Genomic DNA, 27,770 nt, shown 5'->3' with positions numbered 1-27,770 from the left:
CACAGGCGGCGCACACCCAAACTGCAACGACTAGGCCCCAAATATGTTCGCGCTCTTGCGTTTCTCTCGAACACATAAAACGTACACAAGGCGTGTCGCGTGTTCAGAAAGGTCCGGGGGTGTGGCGCCGGCTCTCTTCGAATGGATCCTCTTCGTCTCTCTCTCTCTCTCTCTCTGATTCGTGCGGCTCGTTTCACCCAAGGTCGGGGGTCAAAACGCGAGTCACAAAACTGAAGTCGTCCAGGCGCCGCAGGGCCTCCGGACGGCATCCCCCGTCGGACGGAGCGGAGACTCCTGGACGTGTTCTGAGGCAGTCGCGTTCCGCCTTCTCGGGTCGTCGACTGTGGGCACCGCGTATCGTGTTGCTCGCTACTCGAAGCTTCCTACGTAAGTCATATTGGAATGAGGCCGCAGTTCCTCCCCTCCCCCACCCCCCTTTTCTCCTTCACCCATCTCCTTGCAACAATATTTCACGTCGTTGCAGCCAGCAGTTAAGCAAGCAAGCATGCGGTGAAGCATGCTATCAGGAATACTGTTTAACGCGAGGGACATGAAGCGATTTGATTAGGCTAGTCCAATAGAGCTTGTTATTTACACCTGGCATCGGCGAAACGATGAGCGTAGGTATCGTGGTAAACAACGCGAGATAGTAACCCCCGCCCCCTCCTCAATTTTGCGTTCAAAAAGTGTCTGGGGCTAAACGTTGTGCAGTACGCAAACCTTCACAAAAGAAGGTTATGGATACATAATTAATTACTTACTACATAATTATTTGATTGATTGATTGATTAATTAAATAATTAATAATTGATTGATTGATTGATTGATTGATTGATTCATTGATTGATTGATTGATTGATTGATTGATTGATTGATTGATTGATTGATTGATTGATTGATTGATTGATTGATTGATTGATTCTTTCACCTGCGCGTTTAGAAACAGTATGGAACAACCAATGGGAATCAAAGTAAAGTGAATTGAAGCTATGAATCAAGGTGAAGTTGAAATGAAGCAGGTGAAGTAAGGTGCGAGTGTGCTAGTTGAGTGATGTAGAAACCCCCCTTCGCGTGAAATGCGTACTGTTATGAATAGACTGTTAGAATAGATTCATTCACTCATTCGTTCATTCATTCATTTACTTATTCATTAATTCATTACTTCATTGCTTCTTATTACCTTAAAGATCCCTTGCGAGATAAGCGGTGATTATGCAAAAGGTAATAAAGAATCAATACAAATTTTACGAAAAGTTTACGAGTCGTAGTATTATAACTAAGTTCTCTCAAATCATAACTTTGATAGCTACCTGCCGCGTAAGTCCGATATCAAAGCATCCTTCTCGCCCCAATCTTATCCCTCCACGTGCGTTTCCTTAAGAAAATTTACCCGCCAGTAGGAACAACACCAAAATCGGGGTTATTTCACACACTGAACAGATCACACGAACAGGATTTCGCTAACTAGAAATTTTCTTTACGCGTAAGGTATTCAGAAACACGTTGGAATGGTAAAATAGTGATCGTTCCATTTATTCGGTGAAACTTATTAAAAAAAAGTGTATTTATATGCAATTCTCACTTTCAGCCGGCGACTGTTCTGTGGAATTAAATAGACGGAGCCAACGGAGCCTTAAACTTATCTCTGTTTCATATCCACAGAGCGGCGGGCGAGTTGGAAGAAAACTAGGATAGAGCCTTCAAACTCATCCAAATTGGGAAAACTCGGAGCGGATTACGTGAAATAAGCCGGTGTAAGCTCTGCTACGGCGAGCACTCACTAAATTCCGATACCATCCGTGACCAATAATATTAAAAAATAACAAACGTAAGCTAGGGATGGGATACTGTTATAATTCATATTCTTTTACAGCCGAGATCGTTTCTTTATCTATTTCGTCAGCAGTTGGTTCGAAGAAAAAACACCAACACTACTCCGTGTACCCGGTGTTTCTTATTTGCCCCTCGCATGTCTGCTCTGTAAACGAGATTATATTTCCCAAGAGTTGAAGTACCGCAGCCTCACGCGCATAATTCGGATTAAGAGCGATAAAGAAGATATCTCGTTATTCAAAGTTTTCGCTTCCAACGCTTCGACGTCCGAAGGCGCGCTTTTTTGGATCATTAATATCAGAACCTCGCAGACAAGATTCTGCGCGAAATATAAAATAAACACTAAGCCAATTATATTTCTTTTTTTTTTTAATTTTAAAGTAATCCGCTCGATTCGTCGAAGCTATAGGCACTCGTACATCTGTTCTTGCCTGCCTAATACTCGCGCGAATCTAGTGTTAGAATCGAGTTTGATTTTATTAAACGTCACTGCTATAATTCCTTGAAATCTGCTGCTGAACTTTTCAGAATATCGTCGATGGTGCGCTATGGGAACAGCTAAATTATAATGCTATCTGCAAATTAGCTCCTAATTAATTTTCTTGTATTAATGATCCACATCAGCTTCATTAACTCCCTATTCGATCCACCGACCATGCGCTGCAAAATGTTAAAATCGTGTTCCGCACGTGCGCTCCCAAGAGGTAAGAAGGCAACGAAGCTTTCGAACTATTAATAGTGTGTTGTGGCATTATTTGAATTCCAACCAAGACAAACAGAAAAAGTCATTGCCCATATATATCATCGCAGGGAACTGACCATACCATGAAGGTGAAATTTACAACACGATCCATTTTGAAAGGAAACACGTCAACTTAACATTTGGCTACAGATTTAAACTGAAATGTGGCTTACAAAATACCTTTAATGCATAGATGTGGCTAAAGCGTCATCAGTCAATTCAATTCAATCTATTGTTGTTCCGGTTCTGTCCACGTTCGCACTGCGCTGTAATCTTGTACATAATATCAGCAACGAGTTGTACCTTCTGTATTTTCTTTGTCATTCGCAGATTATTTTTCCATTGCGATAGCAATTATACGGACACTCGAGGGGCATTTTTGCCGTCGCCGTGATGTCCCGTATAAAGTACAAATCGATAACACCGCCCCGCGTGTCGTAGGTTCTATGTGCGAGTGAAAGCTTGAGAAAGCTATGTGAGGGCGCGGCTCAAGCAGAGATCAAACGCGTCGGGCTTATCCGTCGGGCGAAGGAGCATGAGGAGGTGATCCTTCGCCCCGTTGAGTGAAGGAGCACCCTTTCGGGAGGAATTTTCCGGTAAGGGATCTGCTTCGCTCGGGAAGCAACTACGAACTTTGATCAAGCGGGCACGGACGCGCACGCTATCTCGACAGGGATTAATGGACGGCTCCTACCCTTGTACGTGATTTGCAGCCCTCACCGCTCACTTAGCGTTGAAGTGAAAGACAGCGCGAAAACCGCTTCGCTCCCTGGAGCAGCCGTTCTCCCTTAGGCCAGTGTACTCTAGAGTTACGGATGATCGGATCCTAAAGGTGTTAGCTGCTAGCCTTACCTCGGTTAACATTTGAACTTGATGCTGTCGCATTCATTGGTTGGTTGGTTTGTTGTTCCTTAGTAACCTGGCGCAACCCACCGCGAGGGATCGGCTATGAAACGGGCGGTTGGTTGGTTGGTTCCTAGAGGAATGGCTAGAGGAATTCCTCTCTGTTCTACCTTTCAGTCTGATGGTCGGCCGTTTGCGCTGTCCAAATATTTCTGCTGTATGCCCTATTCGCACGCCGACCTTTCACTGCCATTTCATTGTTACGAAACTTTATAACTTTAAGCTTATGTCAGGATCGAAGTACGCACTCCCTTGTATAAATGCCTGTCCGATATGTACGATTTATCTCTGACCACGTGGTTTTCAGTGTTGTGTGTTCCTGTCTTGGCATTTCGTTTACGTCAAACTGTTAGTCAATGTTTTTTTTTTTTTTTTTAGTACGCACTGAAATCAAGATGCCCGAGAGTGTTTACGTTTCTCCCCAAGAGGATAGCGTGGCTGCCGCAAACAGGACTCGAACTCAGGACCTCCGTTCTCAGCAGTAAACTCCATATTCATTGAACCAGCATGTCGTGTCTCCTAACTTTTTTTAAAAGCGAGGCTGTCTTTAAAGAGAAGCGACCCTGTGCCGTCGTCGTCGTCATAGTAGTAGTAGCAGTAGTAGTAGTGGTGGTGGTGGTGGTGGTAGTAGTAGTAGTAGTAGTAGTAGTAGTAGTAGTAGTAGTAGTAGTAGTAGTAGTAGTAGTAGTAGTAGTAGTAGTAGTAGTTAGTAGTAGTTAGTAGTAGTAGTAGTAGTAGTAGTAGTAGTATAATCTGTGGGGTTTAGCGTGCCATACCACGATATCATTTTGATGCACACCGTAGCGGAGGCTCCGGAAATTTAGACCATCTGTTGTTCTTTAACGTGCTCTAACATCGCACGTAGTACAGTACTATAGTAGGCGTCACGCAGGTCACGTGAACAGAGGGGGGAGTGAAGAATGAAATAAATAAAATAAATTATAATAATAATGATGCTAAATAATGATGATGCTCGAGATGGCGATGACGCTGATGCACGTGATCTCGAGCGCTTACGGCTTCTCTGTCAGACTGTTTTCACGGAATGAAGCTGGCTGAATTTTTTCTTTCTTTTTTTTACGCCCCCATCGCTCACGTCCGGTGAAGCAACATACACGAACGAATGAATGCCCGCCGGTGGCAGGTCTCCCGAGCAACAGAACAACCGAAAGTCTTTTTGGACACACGCGCGCCTCCGGCGCGCCGCGCCCGTTTCCTCCGATGTTCTTCTCTCTACATTTTTTTACCCTTTCCTCCTCTTCCTTACCCTCCTTCTCTGCATCAACGCATGAGCCAGAGTCGAATGAGAGAGGAGAAAGCTCCTCTCCCCTTTCTCTCCATCGTACCCCGGCTCCGCAGCCACGGTCTCGCTCGAAGAGCAGTCGGCCCCGGGCGGGACGCCGGAGCGGAAGCCCGACCCCGCGCTTCTCCCAAGCTCGTCGCCTCGCTCTCGACTCCGTACGCATGCCGTAAAAACACACGGTGCGCGATGTCGCGTCACTCCCCTAGAGCTAAAGGTTAGATGCGCGTCAAGTTGTGGACATGGAATAACGACACGAAGAAAATGTTCCGCGACTCCGAATCGTCTCCGGTGTTGTGAATGGATGCCACTGGCGGTGCGACTACCGAAGACGACGACAAGCCCTGTGGCCCTTGAAGAAGAAAGCAACTGCACTCCGCTTAGGTAGGAAGCGTGCCTTCTTCATCTGCTCGTGGGCTATGGAGTAGAACCGTGCTACTTGATCATTATATAATGCAGAAGTTCAGTGAAAGCTTGAAGCCATGAAGAATCCTGAAACACGGGGTGTCGCTAGAGCCAACGTTTCGACAAGAGGTCTTTCCTTCAAGGCAGCAACTTCAACATTACATAATGTATATACATGATTTCAAGTGATTATATGGTTAGCAAAAATAGTCATAGATGGTTAGTGCTCATGTTTATACGTTATATAATGATATCGTGCAGCACCACTCAAATATGTAGGAAACATACATATTACAACGTAAGTATTATATTATTACAATGTTACAGCCTGTGTTATACCATATCTCTTACATTTTGCTGTTGTATAATACCTGGAGGTTTTGAATTTTTGTTTGTTTTCGTGTTCTTTCTAAAAAAAATATTGTCTAATCTCCCTCACTTAATACTCCTACGTGAAGCTTGTGAGATATTTGTAAATAAAATAAACAAAGGGTGAGAGGGGGGGGGGGGGAATGAAGGAAATGCAGGGAGCTACTGTTCAGCTCAGTAAGTAGCACTGACAACTTGGTGAGTTAGTATGAATTCATAATTAAGAAACGGTGTCACTAAATAAGTCAGGATCACTGAGGAACACTCGAAACATAAGCGCCGAACTCTCAAATGAAATTTTGTTCGCATGCGCGAACACAAATATACACCCACACGTGGCTACGCAGAGGACAACAAAGAACATCGGAAGACCCTATTTAAATACAATACTTCTTTGCGCGATAGACGGGAAGCTGAATTTGTATATGCCAAGACATCTGCCCTACGCGTGGGCAGCGGAATTGGGGAGTGAAAAATGAAAAGAATGCCATCTCGGGTATGCGCGAAGATCTTAGCCCTAGGGTGCACTTAGGCGAACCCGGCAAGCTTGACGTCAGCTGAGAAAAAATTAAGAATATCTAAATGAATGAAAACAAACATACAAGTGACGGATAACAAACAAAAACTGCCTAAAGATTAGCCAGAAGAACAATTTCTAGCGATTGAAGATGTGATCGATACACTAGTGCACTGATTACTGTTGATTCACCTAAGTGTCTCAATACACGCAGATCGGACCTTCGGACTGCGCGATAATTTTTAAATGGTTAGACAGCATGTAGAGCGTAATGTATTTGCGATAAACGCCGACGAGCTAGGCAGATATGTAGATAACAACTTTTAATGATAACACCAAAGACATTAGTCTGGTTTATCACCTTGATCGCCACTCCACGTATCGGGTTATCACTATGATATATACAATGATCGCATATACACACAAATAATACGTTCAGTCACACACACACACACACACACACACACACACACACACACACACACACACACACACACACACACACACACACACACACACACACACACACACACACACACACACACACACACACACACACACACACACACACACACACACACACACACAATGTTTCGTTCAGCGCCTGTACGAAAGCGCTGTTGGTGTTTTTTAATGGCCGAGCTAGGTGCTTACTAAGAATGGCGCTGATGAAGATTAAAAAAAAAAGGAAGGACAAAAGGGTAAAGGTTAGTCAGAGGCATACGTTAATAAACGGTTGTGCTTGTGTTACCTGTTCATTAATCAATTCCTGTTGATCCCCCTCAGTGAAGTATAGTGTAGTTACTTCGAAGCAAGCGCTTGCTCTTAACGTTACCCGTTCTGTTTACTAGGGCATGCTTATATTAGTGCTTAAGCAAAGCTGATTTTATGGCGGTGAGGTGTTACCATTTTCGTTTGCCGCGAAAGGACTCCAAGATATCACAAAGATGAAAAGCTGCGAAAGTCAAGCTCCAGGAAATATATATCGTAAAAGAAACCCACTCCGCATTATCGTTGACTTGAGCGCAAAAACAGTCGAACATAGGGCGAGCACCTGTTTTCTTGAAAGAGAGAGTCGGAAAAAAATAAAGGAAAGACAGGGTAGCTAACTAATGAAGATCTCCGGTGTGCTAACGTGTACTTTGGGAAGGGGAAAGGGTGTAAAAGAATGAAAGAGAAGAAGAGGGTGACAACATTACAAAGTCATGACAATATAGCCCCATCCATGTACGACACACCAACATTGTCTGTGCACTGTCACAATATGTCCTTCACTCCGGTTTCTAAAAGAAACCGCAACAACGCCCACAGAGCGGCTCGCTTTGAAGATCGGGTAGGCCAGTGCACTAGCATTTTGTATTTTGTGAGAGGGCTGTTGGTCTTGCTGTCCAGCAGCACCCGAGAGGGCTGCTCTTTCGGAGTTATAAAGCGAGTGCACTCGCAGAGAAGGTGCGCGATTGTTTCGCTGCACCCACGAGTTCACATAACGGTCTATTAGCCATTCCAATAATGAATGAATAAGCATTTGAGAAGGCCACGCCAAGCCGTAGAGGGCCCAGCAGGGTGGAGTCACGTCGTAATAGGTTGTACGGGATACGTATAGTTGGAGGTCAGGGTTATGCATGTGTTACGCATGTCATTCCCCAGACTATGTTGGCAAGTCAACTTATCCGTTAAAAGCCCGCCTTTTAAATGATACTGGAGGAAGTTTCATCTTCACCTAGCCTTAACCTGAACAAAAGCGGACATAGCCGCTCTGGGGCTGAATTCTATAGACACGCAATCTCTCCACGAAGACACCGTCCATTTAGACTGTCGCACGGTAAGCTGCGGCAATACAATAAATGGTTTCGACAGAAGTTAAATATTATAGAAAGATTCGTAGACGGTAACCTCCTATTACTTTACATGAACACCAGTGGTCTAACAAAAGATGTCCCTGTAGCCTACGTTTCAACGAAGAGGAAGACCAGCGAGTATTTATTTCGTCCAATTGACGACACTATAGCGCCGTCGTTTGTTAGAGCACGTGCTGCTCATGCTCCAATTTCGCGCAGTTCTATGTTCTGAGATAAAACCTGCGTTGGGTACACGTAATCATACGCCTTTTTATTTTTTCCCGCGAAAGGACCAGAAACGTTCACGTTGGGTGCACGTAGGGCAACGCTCTTTCTCTTTTTCTTTTCAAGCGAAAGGGTGAGGAACGTACAGCAATTGAAAGATTACCGCGTTATCGCAGTGGTGATATGCGTGTATCCCACAGCTGTATCCCACACTGCATTGTATCCCACAGTGCAGTGTATCCCACATGCAGTGTATCCCACACTGCATTAGCTTTCCAAGAATATAAAAACTTCCAGACCAAACGTAAATTAAGCAGTAGCAGCCTGCTCGCTTGCGTTGATTGGTATAGTAAAGAGCTAGTTCATTCAGCGCGGAAATCACATCGGATGGACGTGTAATGACAAGCACATAGTGCTGACTTCAACATGTGGTTTGTTAGCACACGATGTAACTATATTGCGAAGTTAGGATGCAGAAAATTCGAAAGCAAATTTACAAGTCTGTTTTGTGTGCGTGTGCGTGTGTGTGCGCGGGCGCGCGTGTGTGTGCATGTGTGTCGTGTGCGTGTGTGTGTTTGGGGGGGGGGGCGGAATTTAAACTTAAGTGCAGTTAACTGTCCCCACTGATCAGATGTGTGTGCGTGCTTGTGTGTGTTGGCATAAATGCTTGATCACACAGCGAAACAAAACAGCCCTGCATGTAACCCAAGCGTAACCTTATGACCTTTTTTTATCGCAGTTAATCATCGAAAACGTCAATCGCTCTCTTATAGAGGCGGCCAAGCTTATTTCCTCCAAGTAGTGCTCGGAATTTGGCCGCCTCGACCAAGACTAATCCTCCATATCGCGCATCCATCCATGGTTTTATTTTTCTTCTTTATATATTATCATTATTTCGCTAAAAGCATTAGGTGGTAGTGATTCGGCAAGTCGACGTAATGTAAGGTCACGCTGCTCACCTTCACCTTTGGCCTATTTGTAAAGCCAGCCTTCCCGCTTAACATCCTGCCAACCTGATGGCGACGTAATTGATTTTCTAATCAGTGCGTACATCGTGCACGTTTCATGGTGATGAAAACTATCGACGCGGCTACCGTAACCAAACCACGCGTTAAGCAGCCATATCAGCATGCACAGCGCAGCCAAACCAGCACGCACAGTTTGTGCTCGCCTGTTCGTTTGAATTATAAATCGATGCCGTCATTAGGAGAGCAAATAGGCAATGCGGACTTGATAATATCGGCAAAATAGGTGCCCTATAAAGCTTTACGCAAGTAAGAAAACCGCTGTTTAAATACAGCACTCGGGCTGTAACATCACTCACTCCTAATGATGTTTGGCCAGCTCATTTCGAACAGAGGGCACGTCGGGCAGTGTTTGCCTTCCAACGCAAAAAACCAAAACAAAAAATACAGTCGAACGTCGCTGATCGTGGATCACCGAAACGAATGTGATAAGAGTCTGCTGAGACTAATGGAAGCTCGCGAACATAAATGGAGACCAGAAGCCGAGTTTCTTGCCGGGTTTTTTTTTTTTTTTTTTGCAAGAAATATGTCATTCTGTACACGTGATCATTAGGCTACCGGTTAACCGCCCGAGTTCCATGATATATGCTATCCGCGCGTTCGTCCTTCTTTCCTAGTGTACTGGTATTTCAGCGCAGCTTCTACTGCGCTTCTTTCTGCGCATATTTGTAGCTCGTACCCTCTTCCCAACTGATCGCATTAATGTATTAAGAAGGCCAGTTGGTATTACGTAATGAAAACCTGAATACTTTGACCCACAAGGAGCTAGTCAAGACGCGAAAAACGCCTAAATAAAGTACTCCGCGAAGCGTCATTTTCGTACTTTGCCTGCGTAATCGCCACATAGCGGAACTCAAGTCTTGAAGGACGAGTTTTTTCGGACGAAATATATCCACTCTTATGTCGCGAAATATTGGATAGTGCACTTGGAATTCAGCGCGTCCCGCGTCTTGCAAGCGGTAAGATAACGACAGATAACGAAAACGGGTGTTGGCCGGTATCTTCGACAATTGTCGAAGATAGTGTCCTTCGAAATCCTTATTACATGAAATCGTGTAATACTAAGCAGACGGACCAAGATACAGTAAGCTGAGCAGTACCGAAACAAATAAGCTAATCCAAATAACGTGGTTAAACTCTAGTAATACGCTCACTTTTAGAAATTGCCCGAAGTGAGAATGCTATTAATTATAGAGGTCCGTGTGCTTTACGATGTCAGAGCACGCTAAAAACACCAGATGGTCGAAACTGCCGGAGCCCTCCGCTAAGGTGTGCCTGATAATGATTCGTGGTTTTGACACTTAAAACCCCACAAATTATTGAGATTGACGGATCGCAATGTAAATCGCATGACAAGTAATGAAATTAGTACACAACGGCTCCTAATTTCAAAGTACTAGCAATTACAATAGTGGCAAAACAAAATACGGCCGGATTTGTACGCGCTGAGGCGTCCGCGCATTCCATATCGTAGGGGATACGTGAGAACATAGAAGGTCATAGTCAGAAACAAACACGAGCAGCGAGTGATGCTCTGGTTGTCTTTCCCTCGCTAGTGTAAGCATGGTGTTCGACGCTCCTCTTGAATATTCATGACCCATCCTGAGATAAAAAGAAGTCGTCCCAGAAACGGTGCCCCCTTCTCTTTGTAGTCCGGAGGGACGGGGGGGGGGTATAAAAGAGTGGGCGAAGGGGGCTTCCTTTGTCGTTGACGGCTCGCTTGTTATTCGATGCAAGGGGCCGCGCTAGACCTCGCACGCTCGCGAGGCCTCGTCAACAGATCGATGCACAGCGCCGCCGGGCCACTCCATCAAGAACCGAGACCAGCCAACCCTATACGCACGGGCTCGCAAGTCCGGTGTCGTCGAGCCGCCGTCGCGTGGCGTACGCTTCACCCAAAACCTCCGGGAGGGCTCCACTACAGGATCCCGCTTATTCCCGTGCAATTCTGTGAACTATAGAGCCAAGTAGGGACCACTGCTGGGCCTAATTCGCGCACGGCGCATTGGGTTCGATCAAAGGCCCCAAGGTCTTTGAGAACTCTTGTTCGGTTTTGAGGGCCTGCTTGGTTTGTAGGTCCTCTCGAATAAAGAATGATCTTAAAGAAGAGAGGAATGGGTGCATGCAAAGTCGCACGGCCCCTTATGGGTTTGCCTAAGACGACTCGAATGGGAATAACATCTTTTTTTTCTCACGCGATAGTATTGCTCTCGCCCCCCCGCCCCCTCATACCCCGCCCCAAGTTTGTATTGATCCCCTCAATGTATCCGTACCTATAGTGCCGACTAGAGCTAGAAGAACGGTGAATGACATGTCTTGGCTATGACACAACTGCGGTCACAGTAACGACAAAGGAAAGGGTGGCAGAGGCACAGTACCAACGGCAGCGCAGCTCTTATACGCCACCATGGACATGAGTGATTGCTTGCTGGGCAAGTTGGTTCATTTCAACACATGTAACAACGCGCGCAAAAGTGAAAGGGACGACGATAGAGAAAGCGTGAAGACAGCTCTTTACGATCGGTCTCTGTCGTCGTCCTTCACATATTTGCCCGCTGTTACACGTGTTGACATGGACATGAATGCATTCGAAATGTACGTGCGAGCACTCACTCACTCACTCACTCACTCACTCACTCACTCACTCACTCACTCACTCACTCACTCACTCACTCACTCACTCACTCACTCACTCACTCCGTTGTAACTTGTAATAAATAATTACGCCTATACGGGTGACGCGAGCACAAAATTATGAACTACGTCATAAAATGTCGAAGCAGTACTGCGAGTTGGCCAAGTTGGAATTGGATCTAGACAACATTTGCGCTAGAGCACAGGCACAAAGAAGAACAACGCAAGCACGAGCGCTTTCTAACAAGTGGTTGTTAGAAAGCACTCCAGTAAACAATAAAACTAGCTGTAAATCACTCGTCCTTGTGTTGCTCTTTTTTGTAGCGTTAGCTACACTTGCCTAGTCAGAGCAGGTTTCGCGGGGGTCATCATGAGCTGTGCTGCGCATGCGCGCGCGACTCGCCGCTGCTGCTCTGCGCATTCGAGAGGGGTGACGTCGTAGCCATGGCGGCGCGCAGCTATTAGATGCGAAGTGTCTTAAGGCGGAGCTCAATCCGGTGGTGGTGTGTGGCGTGACCACCCTTACTGTGCATGCGCATACCCTCTCCACACACCTCCTCTCCACTCCCCTCACCATTCCCCCCTGTCATCTACCCTCTCCCGTTTCCCCTCTCCCCTCCCCCTTTCCACTCTTCCTCTGAAACGCGGGCTAGGCATGCCGAAATTCTCTCCTGCGCAACGCCGCGATGAGCTCGAGCGCATGCGCGTCCCCTCCCCTTCTCTCTCCTCTCCTACGCTGCCCCGTCTCGCCCGCCTGTCGACCGCGTTCCCCGCTCGCCCTGTGAGAATTAACGGCCAGGCTAGATGGAAGATACGACGCGCGTAGCGTCGCTCTTCGCGTTCCACGACGCGAGCTCGGTAGCATGCCCAACGAACGCCAACGGAACGCGATCGTGCAAGTGCTCCGGCTTCGCATCTACTCATGGTCCCCTTTAGCGGGAGATGGTGTATTCGCCTTCGTTGTGCAGTCGCCGTCTGACTGTGCGCTGGTGCCGCTTGATAGCGCCTCTGACTGGCGTTTGCAGGTGGGTAACGCCATGGAGAAGGAGAGCGCAAATGCTGCTCAACGGCGCAGAAGAGCCGAGAAGCTTATGTCATCGGATCCCGAAGTAGTTGCCTGGCAATTGGCGCTTCAGCGTAAGAAGAATGAACAGAGGAACGCTAAACGTGCTGCGGAAATCTGGAACCTTTGCTAACGCTACGTATATCCTGGCATAGCTGAGCTAAGCCACTGCAAATTTTTGTCCCTGTGTTTTAGCGCAAATAGCGTCAAGACGTAAACTTCTATTAACTCTACAAGAATTCGCGCAAGTAATATTTCGGGCAAACGAATTACTGTCTGACCACAACAGTGGTGCCCGGAGGTGTAAATCCTTTCTTATGTTGCCTCATAAACGGAGAGAAAGAGCGAGACAGTTACTTCGAAGGGTGGCGGCTTGGGCTAGTTGGTGCGTCATGACAACTGTTATAGAGCGAAATCAGGACAAAGACAAAAGGTACAAAATGTTACAGCGCTCGTCTTCGTGTACCTTTTGTCTTTGTCCTGATTTCGTGCTATAACAATTGTCGAGACAGTCACATATCGAAATGATGGCTTGAGGTTGTGGGGATTGAGGCTTGCCGTCGCCATTGCGCGGGTTTTTCGCCTATTTCTGACATCCTCATGTCCGATCATGTCGCTCCCCTCCTCCGCCGTCCTACGGCGCTGGGCGAGCGGGGGTGACGTTAACCCCCTCACCCCGGCGCCGGATCGCGACGGTGGCGCCACGTTCGAGTCTCGCGTGCTCGCGTCTCGCGAGACGTTGCGCGCGGCGGGGGAGTCAGACTCTCTCTGGACCTCGTAGGGTAAGCACGCATTTTCTTTCCTGTCCGTCGGCTCCTTTGTTTGGGCTCGCTCGGACGGAGTTCGCCAACGGTGCCTTGCGCCTGCGGCGAGCGCTTACTTTACGTTGTCCTTTCCGAACGCTAGGCGGAAGAGCGGTGCGGTGCATTCGCGCGTGGTCTTACTACGCCGAAACCGTATCTATCGAAGCCAACGCGAGCGGAGTTTGCCCTTGCTCGAGCGATCGGGCCCTGTTTTGGTCGCTGATCGTGAGAGCTCGCAGCATAGTCGCGAGGGAACGTTTCTCTCAGCGGCGTGTCCCCGTGAGCCCTTTTGCCCGCGGAGACGTGCTCGCGGCACCCTTTGTGTTGTACTTTCGCCCGTGGCGTGGTTAAGCCTGTTTTGCTTCTCCCGCCGCCTTTGGGAGCGGGCGTTGTACTGCGTTGTGTGGTGTTGCCGCAGGCAATAAAGTGTTGCGGATTTCGGGAGCAGTACTGTGTACTTGCCGCGCTACGCTCGGCGCCTTGTTTGCGCTCGAACGTACGTGTGCAGCGGCGCGCTAGTTCACGCGAGGCGACGGCAGACGCGGCCCTGTGGCTCGCTAAGTCCGAACCCACGCTAGTGGCCGTACTCCTGTGAGGTACGTGCACACTACAAGGTATGTTTGAGGAAATTGGTAACTGGAGGAAAAATTGGGCTAAGCTAGTCTCACTACAAGAAAGCTTAGCGTGTGAAGTTCAAAGCGTCTATTCGATGTTAACATGTGGCCGCACATGCCATCCATACCATCCGCGAGCCATGCTACCTTGACCAATGCCTCTACAATATCAGTTCAATGTCTCTCCGGCCGAGGCAGAGGCAAAGTAGAACATTCGCGTGGACGCATTGTTGGGCACAATTCGTGAAAAAACAACACACATAAGAACAAGTGCTTCTTTCGCGGTTGCATTAAATTCAATGGGCAAAACTAAAATAACGGTATCATAATGTTAGCTATCCTTATTAGACACACGCAAAATGAATGCGTATGGCTGATCACTGCGTGCGACTAACAACATTCGCGAGAAACCAGTGCCTTATCGTTGTCACCGATTAATCTGCGTACAAGGTAGTAATAACAATAAGTGTCGGGGTTTTACGTCCCAAAACCACGATATGATTATGAAGGACGCCGTATAGTGGAGGGCTCCGGAAATTTCGGCCATCTGGCTGGGGTTCTTTAACGTACACCTAAATATAAGCACACGGGCCTCTGGCATTTCACCTCCATCGAAATGCGGCCACCACGGCCGGGATTTGATCCCGCGACCTTCGGGCCTACGATCGAAGCAAGAAATACTCTCTAAGGAAGAAAAAAATAGTTCTTTGACTTTTCTTTGCCACACATATGACTCACATATATAACTTTCTTTCAAGAGGCACGTTAACTCTCATGGTTTGACTGATGCAGTCTTTGCAGGTTTGAGTGATGCAGTTTTCGATTCTGTTACGTTAACTCTCTTCGTAAGAGACGTGGGACGCACGTATCTCCAAAAGGGTTGACGTGTATCTTGAAAGAGTTATATAGGGTAGAGTATATGGCTAAAAAAAAATCAAATAACCCTTTTCTCTTTTCTTTTTTTTTACCTTTTGCGCAAGTGTGACCGTTCGAAAACGCTTTCTCTGGCTCTAAAAACTACGGAATTCTTTCAGTAGGTTTCTTCGGTGTGTTGGATTATGTCTGACGGTAAATGTATTCACCAAAGAGAAAAAAAAAACGGCGAGAGAAAAACAAAAGGAAGGGCTGAGACTAGAATTCGCGCCTTCACGAGAGAGATATCCTACAGCACACTTTCGGGAAGCCTTGAACACTCAGAGGATTTCGAAGTCAGTAGTGTTGTTGCCTCGAATGCGAGGTCTGACGCGCGACCCCTTTAGAAGACCATCAAAGGGGTTCCACTGTCGGCCGCTTCCTGCCCGTCTCAGTTATTGATCGAAACCACTTTTCGCTACACAGTCATTCATCTTCCCGGGATTGTCGCTTCCAGGCGTTCCTCTTTCCTTTTTTTCTTGATAAGTTGCGATCTTCTTCTCTTGCGTTGCGTCTGCGACTTTCGGTTGTTTGGTTTTTTTCTAGACTGTTTTGTTTTGTTATGGACCGTATACATCCAAGTATGCGCATCTCGTTTCTAGCGTTCTTAGCGTCTTCGACGTCACGCCGCAACGCTCGCGATCATCCTTCATCGCCAGTCAGTTAGCGCGGCTCGTGTTAATGGAGCCGCACGTCGTCGGCACCGTTAACCGATTCGTTGGGAGTTAACGGCTCGCGTGAAATCCAGGAAAAGGCTTATAAGTTTACACGGCAAAAACATAAACAGAAACAAAGCCATAGTTCGTTCAATACTGCAACCTAGATGTAGTTAATGAGAAGCCAGAGAGTTCGGCGTAAGTGGTATTAAGATTAAGCGGCATGGAGCTAAAGTTTTCACATTAGGGTGATAAGACTAATACGCAGCGAACAGAGCACTAGTCGGCGATAAAGGAAAGAAAAGTAACGAAAAACTCGGCATTTCTTCTGTAGTCTTCGTTTTTTTTTTTTCGCGAAATGCGAGCGTTCAAGCGTTTTGCGTGGTGGTGGTGGTGGTGGTGGTGGTGGTGGTGGTGGTGGTGGTGGTGGTGGTGGTGGTGATGTTGCAGCAGGCGGGGTTAGCCTGGCCTGCATGGCCGGCAATTGTTCCGCCTGAGCATCTCCTGGATTGTAGGGGTATGTCACCAAGTGTTGAACAGCCCAGTGTCTCGCAGGTAGACCAACAAAATTTGTTGCACGCTTCTCCTCGTTGCCGCTGGTCCTTCAGGAAAAATGACGTGTCTTGCAACGATTAGAGGAATTTGTATTACCAATCCGTAGGGATCAGGGTAGTTCGAATCGTAATATCTTTTTCTTAATATAATCGAAAAGTAACATTCGTGGAAAACAATACCTTCGAGTATGGATGGATTCCACGTTCTGAACAAAGCGAAATATAGAGTTGTGGTGGAGTTGGTACAGCTTTTAAAAAAAGTAATAAGAAAAGAAGAAAAAAGCTCGCGTCACCTGATGGATGGAATGCACCTGATTCACAACGTCACCTAATGGTTCTGACATCTGGATGCCAGATAAATGGAGGAGAGTGTAAAAGAGAGAACTCGAACGTAACAGTATATTGTGCATCGTGATTACAGTAATTAAACAAAACAACACGTCGTGATTACATGCCTAGTAGATCGCCTACTCATAAATAACGTGGTACCTGATAGTACTATATTAATAATATACACGTAATGTGTAACTTATCCTCTAGCTGTAGATACGTCGCAGAGCAAGTAACCCGGCGATTGCCTACATAAAAGGCGTGGCGCGAACAGAGTGAACTTATAGCGTGACAGAAAACGGTCTGTGTAAGCAAACACATGTCTGGTGCTAGACGAAGCACGAAAATAGAAAAAAAAAGAACAAAAAAACACGTGACAGGTGATGTTGCTCATTGACTCGCAGGAAAGTGGAAGAGAGAGTGAAAGAGGAGAGGGGAAAGAGGAAGAGAGTTAGGTTAGAAAGAGTTTTCGTTGCGAAGATGCGGGGGAAACAAGGTGATGCAGCGGCTGTCGCAAATGCTGTACATCGCCTTGGGCCTCAGCGTCGCCAGCACAGATTTCATGATGCAGACGCCCCCCAGAAAATTCGCATGAACGGCAGGAAGGACGTTGCAAGCGTTGTTTCATTTGCATTCAAGCGGAGCGGATCTCCCTCTTCCCGAGGCGTCGCAGTGCTAAAGAAGAATAACAACGCCAGAGGAAATGGCGCGCTGAGTGGGCGCTTCAGTTTAAAGCTCGGTGCAGGAGAGACGGCGGGGGTTAGCAGGAGGGGGCCACTTTGTTATTATTTATTTTTACGTCCGGGGCGGCGGAGTCGCGGCTATAATAATCCCTGCTTCCTCGGGGTCTCGCAGGAAGCCGGGAAACGTGTCGCAGCCTTTCCATACGTCGGCTAGCCAAGCATCGATCCAACGAAAGGAAATGACGCGAAAAAAAAAATTGTACCTGCAGCGTCAGCGGCTCGTGGCTCTTATATGTAGGAGTCCGCAACTTTTTTAATCGGGATCAGCGAAAACGCTGATCCCGCCGAACGATGACTTTCCTTCTCTGGGAACAACAAAAGATGTCGCCTCCACTTTCTTTTTAAATGCGTCAGCATTACACCCGCCGCGTTGATCTTGTGGTTATGGTGCTTGACTGCGGACCTGAAGGTAGCGGGATTGAATCTCGCCCGTGGCGGTCGCATTTCGATGGAGGCAAAATGCTAGAGGCCCGTGTGCTTCGATTCAGGTGCATGTTAAGGAACCTCATGTGGTTCCTTAACCGGCCACTCGGCGTGTCTCATAGCCGTATCGTGGTTGTGGGGCGTAAAACACTAACAATTATTATTAATGCGTCAGCATTACACGCGCAAACGAAATTTTTGTATTGTCTTGCTATTGTCTTTGCTATTTGTTTCAGTCACTGCTCCTGAGCTTATGTATGGGTGGCTGGATCTTAGTCAGACAGATTTTAAGGGGCACTAAGAGAAACAATGAATCGGTTTAGATCGATAAATTGTGCTCTGAGAACTCTAATGTCGTTAATTTCGCCATCATAGGTTTATTAATAGAGGAGAAAATCAAGTTCAAAGTTTCATTTTTAAATTTCGCGCGGAAATCTCCCCGCCTGACGTCACGGATTTCAAAGTGTATTTATCGTATTTTGGCGCCATTGGCTCAACAAAATTAAGCCAAACTTGGTATGTTAAGTCGATGGCCCCCTCAGAGGGCAATGTATTTCATTTTTACTGATTAGGAACTACGTAGTCCCTAGTAGGCGCCGTCAAAACATGTGACCTCACGGTGAATGGTGCGGAAACTTCAAGGTGGCGTCGCCACCCAAATTTTGTTTTTGCTCGTTTTCTCGCTTACTAAGCGTCTTCTCGCAGCAAGCATGATGTTCTTGGTATCGTGAAAGAGCACTTTACTAATATGAGCAAAATCGTTTTGCTCTTTAGTGTCCCTTTAACCTACGTTTTGATCCTTTGAACCTACACAGTGTATTTCTAAAAAAAAACTCAATAAAAAAAACGGTGACGTCTGTCGGTTAAATTGTGTCGCCTTAGAGAGGGGAGGAGAGAGGACGAAGAAGTGTGTGGCACCACAACTATAGTGCATAGAATATACTGACACTATAGGCACTATAGTGCCTATTATTCTATATTCTAGCCACTATATCACAACCGAAGAGATGCAAGAAAGAAGGGAGATGAGGTGAGATGGTGCGTGACGTCACACCTAACAATCCAATGGGAATATAGGCGGAACATCGCGCTTTGGTGCTACTGGCAGCTGGCAGACCGTCAGGGGAGAAGAGGACATTTTATTAGGTATTATTTTTGTAGTTGTCGCTTTCATGAACAGTGCGTTGCCCGCTTAGAATGCTTACAAATGTTCCAAGTTTTACCTATTTTTGTCCAAGTATTCGTCAATTTTTTTCTTCACTTTCCTATCTTCCCTTCTCCTATCTTCCTTTCCCTCCTCCCGAAAGAGTAGGCAGGCGTTGTGCCCCTCTCGCTGGCAGTTGCCAGCTTGCTCTCTCCCTCTTTTCTCTCTGTCCTGTGTCTATATGTATGCAAATCAAATAATAATAATAATAATAACCTTCGGGGGCATCAACACTTTGTAATAGCGACAGGAACGTTGGCGACGCCATGCAGGATTTTATTATAGGATCCAAGTATCGTTTCCTTTTCTTTCAACCAAAGTGCTATATCGTTCCAATGTCTTTGTCTTAATAACTTCATTTATGTAACCTGCCTGTCCATCTCGTCTTCATACTTTCAAATTTTGTTCGGTTTCCATGGAATTTGTTCTTTCTTGACTCAGATTGAGAGAGAGAGAGAGAGAGAGATAAATAAACGTTTACTTGCGAAACAGTGTTCCGAGCGATGCTCGGTATCACCCTAAGGTGGGAGGGCTCCCTAGTACAGGAACCCTATGGCTTCGACTGCCCTCTTGGCCCTAATGACAAGTTGTCGCTGGTCTTCCAGGTCCTCGAGGGCGAGCTTTGCCTCTTACGTTTCGGTTAGGTGGTCGTCGTTCGTGTTTGGTGCTTGATTGACGTCCGTCTCCGGTTGCATATCGCGGTTTACATGACACGGGTATTCCAGGATTTTTATTAATTTAGCGTAGCGCCTACTATGATCTATTTACGTGCACTCGCATGTAAAAACCCATCTCTTTTCTTCCTTATTGATATATAAATGTACATGTCTGCATGTCTCAAACATAACTAGCTGCCGTTATATGGCTCCCAGAAAAGGTTCCCTGTGGGATCCATATGCCGTAACTGTACTTACAAATGTACGCGCAGATTATGCCAACAGCGCCATCTCGCACTACAGGAGGAACACAATGCGGCTAAACATACACCTGAACGCTGGCGGGACTACAGAGGCCTATAGCATTCCACCACACGAATTCATAAAAGAAACTTCATTCATTCATTCATTCATTCATTCATTCATTCATTCATTCATTCATTCATTCATTCATTCATTCATTCATTCATTCATTCTGTCTTTCTTTTAAGCGAAGCTTCTTTGAGTTACAGGTTTCGGTGGCTGCGTCGGCATATTTCACGAAAAACGCACCGCCGGTGAGTGCACAGAAAGCAGGCCCTCGAAAGTGCGTCGGTCACATGCGAACTTGTATGCGCCATTTTCCAATAACTGACGCTCTTTCGATCGTAGACTTGTCGGCGATTAGCCGTTCCTGATAAGGCAATCTAATCTTTCATCGAGGTTAACTACAGGTGACTTGTCATTCCACGTTGCCACGTTTCGTCGTTGCATTGTTTCACGCACGACCGGCGTTGTTGCCTGTTGCAACCATGCGTCGGCAGGGGGCTTTCAAACTATCCTACAATTCCTACTGCCAGTACCGTTGCAAAATGCTCACTACGACATAATTCTTCCTTTTCAGAGTTCGCAAGGTATTCACTAAGCATCCAAAGAAAACATACGCACCTGTGCAGCTTCACACGTTGTTGATGCTGTTGCCGGTAATGATAATTATGCCTGTGTGCTTTGTAACTGTGTAACTGATGGATCTTTAAACCAACCACTCGTTGCTAAATTCACAGGTTTTGACGTCTGGTGCAATTCTACGTTTTTGCCAAGCAATATTACATGCGTTAAAGACGATCCTCGCATTACATAACATTCACATAGTGTTTCTTTTGTTTTTTCGAAGCAGTTTCGAGCACGGGCGTGGTTGTTTGGTGAAACAGCTGCTTGCCACGCAGAAGTCCTGGGTTCGATCCCCACTTAAACCGAAGATTTTTTTATTTCTTTGTTGGCATCTATCTCGAATTTTCGCCCACGCACAACGCTCACTTTTTCGCTCACAACCAATGACACCGACACCGGAAATTCCATGAAAGGAGCTCTTTAACGCTATCGCGTTAGAAATACTAGGTCACGCAGGCACACGCCAAGCTTCCCTTGTCCCCATTTTCCCGATAGGGGAAGGACTCCTAATTTTCTTTCTTCCTTCCTTCCTTTCTTCCTTCCTTCCTTTCTTACGGCTATACTATAGTTATATCCTTCCGCAGGGCATAGCTTCCTGCGCAGGGTACCCGCATTATAAATTCCACTCGCGCGGTTCGACCAAGGTCCTCCCCGCCAACACCCACACGCTGGCCGCAATCACGCAGAGCACCCAGCGCGCGCGTTCGGTTCTGGGAAAGAACTCGCGTTCGTGCTTCGAATGCTACACCGTTGCCATCGACCGTGCGGTTGGCCGCGGCGGCGGCTTCCCCTTCGCGCTTATAAGGGCGTCGGGGCCACTTTGGACTCCCGAGTGGCAACGCATCGGCTAAAACGTTATACCGTACACTCACTATGCGCCGAAGGCGCGGGCGATAGAACGGACGATGCAAAAGAAGGCGGCAACATTTCGATTGGACCAGCGACTCCTTCTCTCTGATTGGATTTGCTCAACTCGCCTCGTTTGGCGCCAAAAAGCTGCCCCCCCCCCCTCCTTCCGCCATTCCCTTTGCCATGGTCTTGCTTGCGTGCACCCTGTGCCATCAATGGTGAGATTGTTGACATCATTTCCATTCGAGTGAGCCTAAATAGCACTACAGCCCCCTTCCCCCGACCTTACATTGCACCTCGGAGCGTTTGCCGTCCTAGCTCTTGTTAAAGGAGAAAGCCATAGATGCCTCATATAAATCGAAAATTGACCATCGGCGGCGTCATCACGAGTGATGCACAAAAGTCATCATCATATATCGTCATCATGACATCACATAGTCAAGCCCGTAGACAGGCGGGGACGGCTAGACGCCCCCCCCCCCCCCCGAAATTTTGGTGGAGTAGGTGTTCTACCAAAAAATAAATAATAAAAACAGGCGTTTTTCTCAAATGGACAATGTTTTCAGCAAGTGCCCCCCCCCCCCCCCCCTCGAAAAACATTCCTGGCTACAGGCCTGCACATAGTACCCAAAGCTGTGACGTCATCGCATGACAAGATCGCTTGGTCAAAGGTGGACCGATCTCGGAGGCAGTGCAAAACCACGTTAGTTGCAGAGAGTTGTCGGAGGAGACGGGGAGGAGCAATACATCGACTGAGCAATATATATATATATATATATATATATATATATATATATATATATATATATATGTATACATATATATATATATATATATATATATATATATATATATATATATATATATATATATATGCGATACGATACAAGATACTCAGGCAAGAAGTATTGGAGATACAGATACAAGATACTACCGCAATAATTGTATCCGATACGATACTTGCCAATTGTATCTTAAGATACTTCGATACATTCGCAAATTTGTTATTATAGACCCCCATGACGTAGTAGCGACCGCCTATACATGAAAAGGTTTGCTTGAAAATGTCTTTAATGTGACCAATTTGGTTTCGTTTTAATGAAATGTCTGTTAGTATCTCAAAAGCTTTGTCCTTCTTGCTCAAAGTGCATCAGTTTACTTCTGACAGAACTTATTGGGGTTTGTTTTGGCTGCTTAACAGGACAGCTCTTCATTGACAGCGGCTCTTGCTTATCATTTTTGTAATTGATGGGGACACGCTGCTCAGCTTGCCGACCAGCTAGCGGGTCGGCATCTAATCACAAGAACTTCAATAAGAAGCCTTCGTACGATGGCGCAAATACCGGTGTAGAGTTTTACCTTGTCTATTAAACACCGTTTACGCAATACGGAATCACCGCGGTGTACAGCAGCAACGACGCTGGTAGCGACATTTTTTGTGACGCATTGTGTATACTGAAAGCTTATAAAACTGCAGGGAATTTTCATATTCTACTTACCTGCTGGCGTAAAGCGTTCGTTATCAATATACTCACTAACGTGCAATCTTTTAACAATTTTTCTTCAACGACAGAACATGTGCACCCCAGAAATGCCTAATACCTATTGTATTGTCACACAGCGGTGACGATGAAGAAGGCGGCAGTCACTCTGTTAGAGACGTGACTGCGCACTGGGCAAGCCTGTGCCCAGAAAACTAACTCATGGCAATAAAAGTCGTGGGCCTTCGGGATTCTGATCATCGGCGGAAAGCGTGGTCTTTTATACATCAGCGATCGAACCTTCCAGCGTTACCGCTGGTGCTTCCGTAAGCTCACCAATGAACTAGAGTGCTCGTGCCCTGCGCATAATTTTAATAATAATTGTTGCGGTTTTGCATCACAAAACCACGATATGATTATGGTGTACGCCGTAGTGGAGGGCTCCGGAAATTTTTACCACCTGGGGTTCTTTAACGTGCACCTAAACCTAAGTACATCGGCCTCTAGCATTTTGCCTCCATCAAAATACGGCCGCCGCGGCTAGGATTCGCGCGTAATCTTAACGGAACAATCTCAAACAATCGCGAAGATTTCGAAACATCGCGGCGCGGCTTGAGCCGAGCGCTGCTAATATTTCTTTTGTGGTTTAAACTCGATCATACCAAAATAAAGAAATAAGAGTGCGTGGCAGTGTACTTGCACAAGTCGTCGCTGGACACCGCTGCTATTCACGCTATTGCCACCTACAGCTCCGATTACCTGGCAATTAGTAATAGTAAAACAAAATTTAGAGAGGCCTCAAAAAGAAAAACAAATACACGTAAATAAAATAGAACAGCCGTTCTGTATCAAACATTCATCGTGAATAAGTATTGAAACACGATACAGGCGGCACCCCTAATAGCTATGACAATTAAGCATGAAGTATCGTCAACTTCCTTCTTAATGTAAGACAATAAAAAGGCTTCGTGCCTTTGCAAAATTCACTGAAACGGCTCGTTGGGAGGCTCACGAGAAACGGATCATTTAGTATAGCAATTTTTCTCAAATCCCCTTCCTAACAACTTTAAGATGGGTCCTAATATTTCGATTATTATAGTGCAAACTTAATTTCGCCGTTTTAATAAGCAGCAAGCAGGTACTGTATACTCAGTGCGCGCCCACATAATTACATATTTATTTTCAAGATTGCCTTGGCAGACAGTAAAGTCAAGTGAAATATAAATGTGTAAAGAGTAGCAGAAATAAAGCAGACAGTTCAAAGTAAGAATAAAGCAGAGAGCTTATTTTGGCAGCACGTTACAAGAAACATTTTGCTGTGACCAGACCGAAAAAAAAAACAGTTCAGAGCCCTAGGTAATGTACGGGATGCAAGCGAAGGACAACTAAGAAAGCACTTGTGCTAACAATCAAATCATTATTTCAAAAAATCTTTCAGGAAAGATAGCAGGAAGATAATAATAATAATTGTTAGGGTTTAACTTTCCAAAACCACGATGCGATTATGAGGGACGCCGTTATGGAGGGCTCCGGAAATTCCGGCCACCTGGGGTTCTTTAACGTGCACCTAAATCGAAGTACATGGGCCTCACGTATTTTCGCCTCAATCGAAAGTGCGACCGCCGTGGCCGGGACTCGATCGAGAGCAGGAAGAAAAAGTTGTGGTGCACGAAGGTATCTTCTGCTAGGTAAACGCTTCATCTATTAGATCTAGCATCGGTACTAGTGGTGCTATAGTTATAGGATCCTATTTGCACATAAGTCAATCGCATGTAAGTCTAACTTACATCCACAAAACCCTTCAAATCGCTGATGTGTAAAAACCACGAGACGCAAAGCAACCCTATGCTTCAGATTTCGTAACGAAGAACCACGCAGGACAGCGGCATCAGAATATGCGCGATAGTCACCGCATGCGCTGTGGTACGCGGCGCTGTACAGTGGATCAGGGTGTCATGACACTGGCACAGGTAAAAAGAAAAAAACAATCGAGAAAAATTCGAGGGCGTGAGCTAGGCATAGACATTCGCGCGCTTGTTCTGTGGAGACTACGCGAGCGCTGTCATGTTACTCTGCTCAACCAAAACGGACGCGCACGCCTCATCGCCTGCCCTCACTGGTGGACTCTGCCAGAAACATAGAATTATGTCACTGCCCTTGGTTTTATTCAGGCGGTTTAGTTGCACCAGTACCAACTTGAGAAGCGCAATTGAGCCAGCGATTATTGTTTCGTACGGTGGTGTTCCTATAGGAGTATCTTGTATCTTAAGATACACGATACATTATTGAATGTATCGGAAATACAGATACAGATACTCATCTTGCGAGACGTATCGCGATACAGACACAAGATACCTATTGTGCATCTAAGATAGTATCTAAGATACATGTATCTTCGATACTGCCCAGCACTGATACACATATATAGTAAAGATCGCGCCCTTGACCAAACTTCGTTGACAAGCCACGGATGACACGCCATCGTAACCTAGCGACAATGGCCCAGCGCTGCTAATCACGAGGGTGCGGGTTCGATTCCAATTTTCCATTTAGGCGGTGGAGAAATGGAAGAATGCCCGAGTACTTAAATTTACGGTGTATATCCTTGCAATTTTTTTTATTAATATGAAAGGCCCAGAACACGGCAGTTTCTAATATGGGTGACAAGCAACGTGATCAGCGATAGAACGATCAACGTCACACCGGCTTTCTGAACACATGATCGCATAGACAAGGCTGATAGCGCGTGTGCATCTCCAAGCAAACGGCGTAGCAGACGGCACTCGCGCATGTGTGTGTTCTCTGTGCTTGCGCATCATGTACGAAATCTCGTTACTTCTCGCCTATATTAGACGCTAACATATCCAGGACCCAACGCTCGCGCGATATTGTTAAAACATTGCAAGGGGATGCAGGGCAGACCCTGTAGGTTAAAGGACTTTAGGCATATGGTTTATCACTGTAAAACATATAGGGAAATCTGGCGCCACCGTCTATGCACATCAGCGTTCTGTCCTGTGTTCCCTTCATTGCCCCGTGTCGCGCTGCTGTAGTCTTATAACGTGCAATACTTGTGGATTCAAAGGCGACATCATTTTTCTTAGTACAACGGCTGCTTTGAGCAACTGCTCGTGATAACCACGTCATGTCGCTGCAAATCTGGCCGCTAAAGGTGGCGTTGTCTCTGATGTAAGTGTTCCTAGTCAAAATTACGCCGATATGACGCAAACCGTAGACGCTGGAAACTAAAGTGCGTGCATTGCTTAGCCCTAAGTTTTCGCGTTTCAATCCGTGGGCTCTGTACCAATCAGCTCTGATGAACACGCTGTTGACCTCTATGCAAGTTTCCCAACGGACGTTGTGCCGTCATGGGAGTGACGGTAGAGCGTGGGAGGCATGTGTTGGCTGGCGTTGCGCGTGGTTTGGCTTAAAGCGCAGATACAGCTGCGCAAATTAAAAGGAAACTTTCACAAACAGATGTAATTCATCCGTACTGCATTTTACAACAAAAGTTTACTCACCTGCACTTTGCAGTGCGTAATGCGGAAGCGAAAAGAAGAAAGAGACGACAAACCGTCGAAGAATGAACGCTAACCTCGAAGAAGAGCGAGGCATTGGGATAGTTGGTGCGACACTTCACAGATGAAGAGCGAAGAATCATCGATAATTAAGTACACCGACGGACGTAACAGCTACTGAGACGAAACACGCTCAACTTGCAATTCAATTTTATTTAGGTGCTAAGAATCCCTTAGACGTCTACTGCGCATGCGCAAGAACCAGCAAGCTCCTGATCAAAATGCGCAAAACAAAAATAAAGAAACATAACTGAACGAAAGAGATTGACCATGACAACAGTACTTTGTTTATAACCTATAATTTTAGCTTATAATAATTAGCCTATAATTTAACTGACAAATGCGGCACAATTAAGACTATTTCACTGCTTATAAGTGTGTGCGACAGTGCACACTTGTAAGTAGTAAATAAAGTATTTACAAGTATGTGTGCCTCAAACACTTCGAAATTAAGACACTGAGGACTCAAAGTATATTAACACTTTGTAAGCACAAGAAATTTGCGGCCACAGACCAAATGAAGGCTAAAAAAGAACACACTGAGACAGACGCGTTGGTCCCACTAAAAGAAACTGTGTGGCTCTCTAAATGTCTGTGAGTATTCTTTAACCTTGACTACTTTGTTCATACGATATAAGGAGATGACCCACAAATAAGGTGCCGGCTACTCATTAAATCTTGAAGGGATCGAGCATACAACATACAGGGTTTACATTCAAGAAAGGCGGGGGGAGGGCTGCGGCGAAACTCGGTACCATCTCCCCCCCCCCCCCTTCCAAATAGAAAACCGTGCGCAGCACGCCTATGACCAAATGCCTCACACTAACACCAGGGACTTCTTGTTCCCGGTTCTTTTCCACATCAGTGGGTCAGTGACCGCAACCACTTCACCATCACGTCACATTATATGAACTTTCACTAAACTGTCTTGACTAATAACCAATCACACCGCTTTCCGTCGTTCGCCGCACGACCGGCGCGGCGTTTTTTTAACGCCGATAAACCTCACTTAATAATTCTGTCAACGGCTGTTTACCGGTGCGTGTCGCGAATCTCGGAGGGTGCTTCCCCACTCTCGCACACGCAACGTACAAGTCCTGCGAAACGCGTGCTTTCTGCGCTAAGAGAGTGTCTTGAACGTGAACGAAAACAGAGAGAGATGATTTAAAGCCCGCGGAGCGTG

At 46.2% G+C, this 27,770-nt stretch overlaps 1 protein-coding gene across 1 annotated transcript in view; it reads left to right on the top strand.

Moving 5' to 3' along the window:
• Positions 1–4,860: 4,860 nt before the first annotated feature.
• Positions 4,861–27,770, top strand: part of LOC119396581 (protein shisa-9) — a 53,793-nt gene continuing 30,883 nt past the window's right edge. Inside the window, exon 1 of the mRNA XM_037663856.2 lies at positions 4,861–5,162. The gene's annotated coding sequence lies outside the window, so the exon portion shown is untranslated. The remainder of the gene's footprint in view (positions 5,163–27,770) is intronic.

Source organism: Rhipicephalus sanguineus, chromosome 6, assembly GCF_013339695.2.
Source record: "Rhipicephalus sanguineus isolate Rsan-2018 chromosome 6, BIME_Rsan_1.4, whole genome shotgun sequence".
Taxonomy (NCBI): domain Eukaryota; kingdom Metazoa; phylum Arthropoda; class Arachnida; order Ixodida; family Ixodidae; genus Rhipicephalus; species Rhipicephalus sanguineus.
This window is presented reverse-complemented; position numbering and strand designations above follow the sequence as displayed.